We start from the raw sequence: 8402 nt of genomic DNA, 5'->3' as shown, positions 1-8402 counted from the left end.
AGAATAAAAAATTAAAAACTATGCCTCTGACTGGTATTGAACCTTGATTACCAGCACAACATCTCAGCCAATTGAGCCATTCCCAGGCATGGAATACAGAAAGTTCAATAACTGGATCATTCGCTCTGGATAAGAGCGTCTGCTAAATGGCTGAATGGAATAATTAAAAAAAGCTGTTTCTCCAATGGCGAGCATTGTCAGATTTGGTCCAAGTTCAAACAGCTGTAATTCAGTCATATTTTGACATATCAAGGTGAAGCTTTGCATGGTACTTCAGAGGCATGTCACCTTAAAGCTTATTAGGTTTGAACCATCCTTCAAAAATACATTTGATTTAGTGACACAAACATATTGAGGCAATGTGGACATTTACATAAATACACCCATTTCAGCCATTTTGTACTTGATTTGATTGCCTTAAGGAACGTTTTTAAATACGTCAATGATACATATCTGTACCAAATTTCAAGTCAATTTCACCTTTGGTTCAAGAGAAGAGGAATTTTGAAGGTTTTCCCAAATTATCACAGTACAGGAAAATCCATCATGGCGGACCTTATGGGTCCTTGAGGCTTTTTTGTTCCTCATGAAAAATGAGGCATGCACACCAAGTTTCAGAAGAATTGGAGCAATGGGGTGGAAATGCCATCACTTTGAAAATCGGACTTTTGGGCGTGGCCTGTGGCGCCCCCTATGGTCCGATGTGGCCCATATTTGGTGTGGGGGTACCCACTTTGATGTAGTATCAATGTGCCAAATTAGACAATTTCTGACCAGGGACTTTTTGAGATATTGGGGCGCAAGGAGAATAAAAATAATAATAAGAATACCAACAATAACAATAGGTTCCCTCCTACCGGAGGAACCTAAATATAGCTGCAAGCAGCGATGCGGGTTCCTCCGCAAAATGGCAAAATATTATAAACATGTACACTGTAGAAGATCGAGAGTTGGACAACAAGGGAGCAAAACTACTTAATGTTTGGCCAACAACAGGCTGAATGGGGATTTGAACTCATGAGCATAAGGTTACAAAAGTCAGTCCCTCTATCCTCTCTGCTACACACCAACTGTTGAGATTGTATGAATAGAAAGGGCAGAGTATTAGCTTTGGTCATCTTTGGGACAAAGGTTAAGAAATGGTTGACATTTCAAGGTGAAATTGCATGAAATTGTGCATGGTATTTCAGAATGATGTCATCCTGTTTAACTAAACAGATCAAAATTATGACAGGCCAAAAGATAATGGCTGGATTCCAACCAACTACCTTATACTTTACAGGTCACCATGCCAGCCCATTGAGCTATTCTCAGTGTTGAATATTGTCATGTTCAGTTACTGTATAAAAAAGTAAGGTGTTTCTCCTGTGTTAAGCGTTGTTAGATTCAGCCAACGTTGAAACAGCTTTAATTCAATCATATTTTGACATACCAAGGTGAAATTGTTTGTGGTACTTCAGAAAGATGTCATCCTGTTGAACTAAACAGATAATCAAAATTATGACAGGCCAAAAGACTATGGCTGGATTCCAACCTACAACCTGATACTTTACAGGTCACCACCCCAGCCCATTGAGCTATTCTCAGTGTTGAATATTGTCATGTTCAGCTACTGTATAAAAAAGTAAGCTGTTTCTCCTGTGGTAAGCGTTGTTAGATTCAGCCTAAGTTGAAACTGCTTGTACATTTCCTATAAAAACGGGACAACGGCGATGACTGGGTTGCTGCTGTAAAGAATAACTTTCTCATGGTTTTTTAAACAGGTTGTTTGGAGTGCCATAACTTGTCATGGAAGGGAATTTTAAATCATGCCTAGCATCAGTGGAATGTGTCCTGGCTTAGGTTACATTTTACATTTAGCAGACGCTCTTATCCAGAGCGACTTACAGTAAGTACAGGGACATTCCCCCTGAGGCAAGTAGGGTGAAGTGCCTTGCCCAAGGACACACCGTCATTTGTCAGAGCCAGGAATCGAACCGGTAACTTTCAGATTACTAGCCCAACTCCCTAACCGCTCAGCCACCTGACTTCCGGGTTACTGAAATGAATTTGTGCAACAGACAAGGGATCCACCTGAACAATCAATTTACTTCATTAGAGATAACCATTAGAGTTATCTCTACCATGCATAGACTACAAGTATCTAGCTACTGTGGTGAACCTGGCTTGTTTTGCAGTGGTTTACACAGTCTCGCTAAACAGATGATCAGAGTGGTGTGATGGGCTCAAATAAACACGCATTGCTATGTTTTACAACCGGAGGATTTATCGGGAGACTAGAAACCGTTTGGTCAGAATACAAAATTAAAAACTATGCCTCTGACTGGTATTGAACCTTGATTACCAGCACAACATCTCAGCCAATTGAGCCATTCCCAGGCATGGAATACACAAAGTTCAATAACTGGATAATTAAAAAAAGCTGTTTCTCCAATGGCGAGCATTGTCAGATTTGGTCCAAGTTCAAACAGCTGTAATTCAGTCATATTTTGACATATCAAGGTGAAGCTTTGCATGGTACTTCAGAGGCATGTCACCTTAAAGCTTATTAGGTTTGAACCATCCTTCAAAAATACATTTGATTTAGTGACACAAACATATTGAGGCAATGTGGACATTTACATAAATACACCCATTTCAGCCATTTTGTACTTGATTCAATTGCCTTAAGTAACGTTTTTAAATACGTCAATGATACATATCTGTACCAAATTTCAAGTCAATTTCACCTTTGGTTCAAGAGAAGAGGAATTTTGAAGGTTTTCCCAAATTATCACAATACAGGAAAATCCATCATGGCGGACTTTATGGGTCCTTGAGGCTTTTTTGTTCCTCATGAAAAATGAGGCATGCACACCAAGTTTCAGAAGAATTGGAGCAATGGGGTGGAAATGCCATCACTTTGAAAATCGGACTTTTGGGCGTGGCCTATGGCGCCCCCTATGGTCCGATGTGGCCCATATTTGGTGTGGGGGTACCCACTTGGATGTAGTATCAATGTGCCAAATTAGAACATTTATGACCAGGGACTTTTTGAGATATTGGGGCGCAAGGAGAAGAAAAAAAAAAAAAGAATAATAAGAATACCAATAATAACAATAGGTTCCCTCCTACCGGAGGAACCTAATAATAAGAATACCAACAATAACAATAGGTTCCCTCCTACCGGAGGAACCTAATAAGAAGAATACCAACAATAACAATAGGTTCCCTCCTACCGGAGGAACCTAATTAAAAAACTAACAATTCCAATAGGTGCCACAGCAGCTTCGCTACTGCTTGGCCCCTAATAATAATAATAAAACTAACAAAAACAATAGGTGCCTTAGCAGCTTCGCTGCTTGCCCCCTAATAATAATAAAACTAACAAAAACAATAGGTGCCCTAGCAGCTTCGCTGCTTGGCCCCTAAAAAGGTAGAAACACTTCAGGTGTTAACTAGCCTCTCCATGCAGGGTTTTTCCTGGGTCAAAATGCGTCTTCGGTGCTTCAACAAAAAAAAATATGTGCTTAGCCTATCAAGTTCAAATGAAGCAGGCAGTGTACATGCTTCAGAGTGGCCTACCTTAATCGATAGGCTATATAGGCATTCCCCCCCCCTAACTAAACCTATAATTTGGAACAGGTTAATGTAATAGTCTAATAGCTAATGTAATATTGCACATATTTTCGTCCTACTTCCCCTAAAGCAATAAAGGTGTAAAGGACACCTTACACTCAAAGTATGTTCTAAATGGCATAAATGCTGCCAATTAATAATTGACGTAACAACTTATTGTAAATGGTCAGTAGCCTATATAGCCTATCGATTAAGGTAGGCCACTCTGAATTATGTACACTGCCTGCTTCATTTGATCTTGATAGGCTAAGCATTCTGTAGCAAATAATAACAATAAACCCACTTTTTATTCATTAAAACTACTTCAGCATAATAATGCACCTAAAATACAAACCTGAGCAAGGGCAGCAATCGCTATCGAATCAACAGACAATTTAGCTAGCAGGGGAAGAATACAAACAACGAAAATCACCAGTTAACTTAATTTATATTTGCAAGAACTATAGACTTATACAATAACAGGCTTAAATGAACTGACAACATAAGTTATACGACTTACAGTTCTCAAGGACGCACTCACGCAATCTCAACTGCGGTGTGAAGCGTGTGTCCGTGCAATTCTCCGACACGCACTCTAACAATCACTGCTGATAGAGTGATAGCCATCACTTTGAAAATCGGACTTTTGGGCGTGGGTCCGATGTGGCCCATATTTGGTGTGGGGGTACCCACTTGGATGTAGTATCAATGTGGACTTTTTGAGATATTGGGGCGCAAGGAGAAGAAAAATAATAATAAGAATACCAACAATAACAATAGGTTCCCTCCTACCGGAGGAACCTAATAAGAATACCAACAATAACAATAGGTTCCCTCCTACCGGAGGAACCTAATAATAACAATAAGTTCCCTCCTACCGGAGGAACCCTAATAAATAAATAAAAATGTCTAAAATACAATGCGTTCCAAATTATGCAAATGATATATTTCTCTGATTTTCCTAAATAGTCGATGCAAATGACAGTAAGTACAATTTAAGCCATCAACTGTTAGTGTATAATTCGAATTTTATTTAATAAAAACATCCCAATGATAATAGTATTTTTTTCAAAAAATAAACTCAAAATGCAGTTTCAAAACATTTTATAGGTTGTACAGAACTGAAAATTGTAATTTGTTGAATTTGCAGCATTAGGTTATATTTACTGAAATCAAAAACACCTTAACAGGGAAAGTTATATGTTAACATAGGACCCCTTCTTTGATATCACCTTCACAATTCTTCTCCATTGAACTTCTGAGTTTTTGGAGAGTTTCTGCTTGAATTTCTTTGCAGGATGTCAGAATAGCCTCCCAGTGCTGCTGTTTTGATGCAAACTGTCTCCCACCCTCATAGATATTTTTCTTGAGGATGCTCCAAAGGTGCTCAATAGGATTGAGGTCAGGGGAGGATGGTAGCGACACCATGAGTTTCTCTCCTTTTATGCCCATAGCAGCCAATGACACAGAGGTATTCTTTGCAACATGACATGGTACATTGTCATGCAACTGCATGTTCTTATTTTTGTACCATGGAAGAATGCCAATGTAATTTTCACACCTTCAGGGACCCACCATCTCTCTCCCCATGATTCTAGCCCAAAACATAACTCCGCCACCTCCTTGCTGACGTTGCTGCCTTGTTGGGACATAGACACCAACCATCCACTACTTCATCCATCTGGACCATCCAGGGTTGCACGGCACTCATCAATAACTGCAACCTTTTCTGCTTGTGAGCATTGGTTAGGGGTGGCCGAATAGTAGGTTTATGCACAACTGCAAGCCTCTGGAGGATCCTACACCTTGAGGTTTATGGGGCTCCAGAGGCACCAGCAGCTTCAAATACCCGTTTTCTTCTTTGTAATGGCATTTTAGCCACTGCTGTCTTAATCCAATGAATTTGTCTCGCAGAAACCTTCCTCCTTATGCCTTTATCTGCGCATACCCGTCTGTGCTCTGAATCAGCCACAAATCTCTTCACAGTACGATGATCACGCCTAAGTTTTTGTGAAATATCTGATGTTTTCACCTTGTCCAAGGCATTGCACTATTTGACACTTTTCGGCAGCAGAAACATTTTTCTTTCCCATATTGCTTGAAACCTGTTGCCTGCTTAATAATGTGGAACATCCATCTTAAGTAGTTTTCCTTTAATTGGGCTCATCTGGCAAACTAATAATCACAGGTGTCTGAGATTGATTTAAGTGATCCAAAGAACCCTGAGACACAATACCATCCATGAGTTTAATTGAAAAACAAAGTTGTAAGTATTTGCATAATACTTTGGAACGTGGTTTATGTTGGTGCGTAAATGAACTGTATGCTAGTGGCTGAGAGATAAGACCACACATTTTGTAATCTACAGGCAATACATGCCCAAAATGCACCTTCCTTTTTCAGACCTCGCATCTAATTTTTGGGTTTGGGGTGTAATTCGCCAGACCAATGAAACATGAGCTTGCATATTTGTCTGGTTTCCAGGCTTGTAGTTAAGTGCACTGAAAAATCAGGTGGCTGATTTGCGATGTCATAAAATACATTAAGCAAATGTTGCAGAAGAATAGTACTGTAAGTACATAATAATTCTAATGTGTTTCAAATACTTTTAGGTAAATGACAATGAAGAGGGAACATAATAATGTCTTTTTTTTGGCAGAATGTCCCATTTCTACAGTAACAGGTGGCAACACTTCCTATTAATTGTGAGGGTTGTCCTTGGATTGTGTGTGTCTGCGAGTGTGCAGTCGGGGTTCCTAGACAACACAGAGGGGATCGGCCAGTGTTTCTGGGACCCCATCCTCCAGCAGTCCTTCATTTGGAAATGGAGGCACTCTATCTCTTTCTGTCTCTCCTCTTTCAACAACCACTGTCTCTCATTCCTATTTTTCATAGCTAAATCTCTGTAGCAATATCTCTCCCCTGAGATATCTCTCTCGCTCTACCCCCCCCCCCACGACACATACACCCATTTGTGCACAACCTTCTCCCTCCTCAGTTATTTTTAGCTGCTTTTGGGGGGTGGGGGGATCTTTGAAGGTAGGGCCTGATCGACCCTTTGTCTTGCCATCGCTCCGAGCCTTACAAGGACCATACAATGGACCCTGTTGCCTAGGAACAACCCGTGTTTTTGACTAAGCTGTGGAAGGTCCAATGCACAACTCACATCTTGCCCTTCATCATTTTAACTAACACCATTACTGCCCTCATCATCACTATCATCATCATCATCATGGTGTCAGTGGAACCACTGATTAAAAGTTGTTGACAAAGTTAGATCTAGATCTCTTTAAATGTCTCAAGAAGAGATAGGAAGCTGTTGGAGACGCTCATGTCAAAGGAGGAGAAAGCGGTGAATGAAGCAACACCTTGTAAATGTGATCCTGTCCAAACAACTTGGGGTTCCTTGGCACAAACATTCATTAAGATGACATTCAGAGCATGAAACAGTTTTTAAAGGTCAAAACTAAATATATAAATATTTAAATAATTGAATGCTTAAATTAATTATAAATTATATAATTGAATGCTTAATTGACACCATAAATCAATCCCAATTTAAACGAGACATTAAATATATAAATTGTATTTGTTAATACATACACACACATTGGTGTTTATTTATTTAGTCATTTATTTATGCATTCATTTATTTATACTTTACATTTACATTTAGCAGACGCTCTTATCCAGAGCGACTTACAGTAAGTACAGGGACATTCCCCTGAGCCGGCTCGTATGGCTCAGCTCACCAAAAAGAGCCGGCTCTTTTGGCTCCCGAACGGCTCTTTAAAAAATACATGTTTTAACTATAAATTTGACTATGATGGGTGTGAAAACAATTTGAATTAAATTATGAAATGAAATCATACTCGACCGTAACCACATATCTTTAAAAATGCATTGATTTGTCATGGCTCTCCAAGTTTTGACTACTCTCTGACTGTGAGTTGGCTCGGCCCTCCCTCATGCAGGATTGACAGGAACAGAATGTGAGGATGATCGTGTGCGCCTTTAAGCCTACAATCATTTTTTTGTTGTTCTTTGAATTATTCAATTATTTTAAATACAATTAAAATTAGTTATTTCATAATCATTTAGTTTTTATAGGCTGTATTAATCTATTAAAAATAGAGTCGGCTCTTCAGATATGCGAGCCAGCTCCCGACGTTCACCTTCAAGAGCCGGCTCTTAGAGCCGGATCGTTCACGAACGACCCATCACTATTAAATAGTCTGGTTCAGTACATAAGTGAAGTGAACACCATTTTGCTACCATATACTGAAGGACTCAGAATCTTTGTGTCTATTCCAATATGTAATGATGGTATTCAATTACACAAATCTGTGTTCTAGAAAGAGTGGTCTGGAGTCGCAGAGGTCCGATAATATCAGCTTTAATGCAGCAGTTGGAAATCAACAAGTACAGAGCTTTGGGGTTGTCTAAGTTTCCCTACCCGCAACAGAGTTTGGGCTGGTTCATGAAGTCCAACTGGATATCTTTCCCTGCCCCAGCATATATTATACAGTGCAATTAAAACACAACGATGAAAAAGGGTTGAGCTTGTTCTCTCGTGCATCAGGGAGTTGTTCTTGCCTACGCGTCCCACCTGCTTGGGTGCCATCTCCACCCAGTTTCAAGGTTGCTTCTGAAAATGAAGAGCTAGAGACACAAAGAACAGCCTGCTTCCCACACTGAGTGTGAGACCCAATGTTTAAGCCTGAGCACACTTCTAAGTTTTATAAGACATAACTTTAATAAGCACATTACATAACTTTAAGACATGCATCCTTCATAAAGTCGTA

The sequence above is a fragment of the Osmerus mordax genome, chromosome 3 (genome assembly GCF_038355195.1).
Source record: "Osmerus mordax isolate fOsmMor3 chromosome 3, fOsmMor3.pri, whole genome shotgun sequence".
Taxonomy (NCBI): domain Eukaryota; kingdom Metazoa; phylum Chordata; class Actinopteri; order Osmeriformes; family Osmeridae; genus Osmerus; species Osmerus mordax.
Note: the sequence above shows the minus strand (reverse complement) of the source record.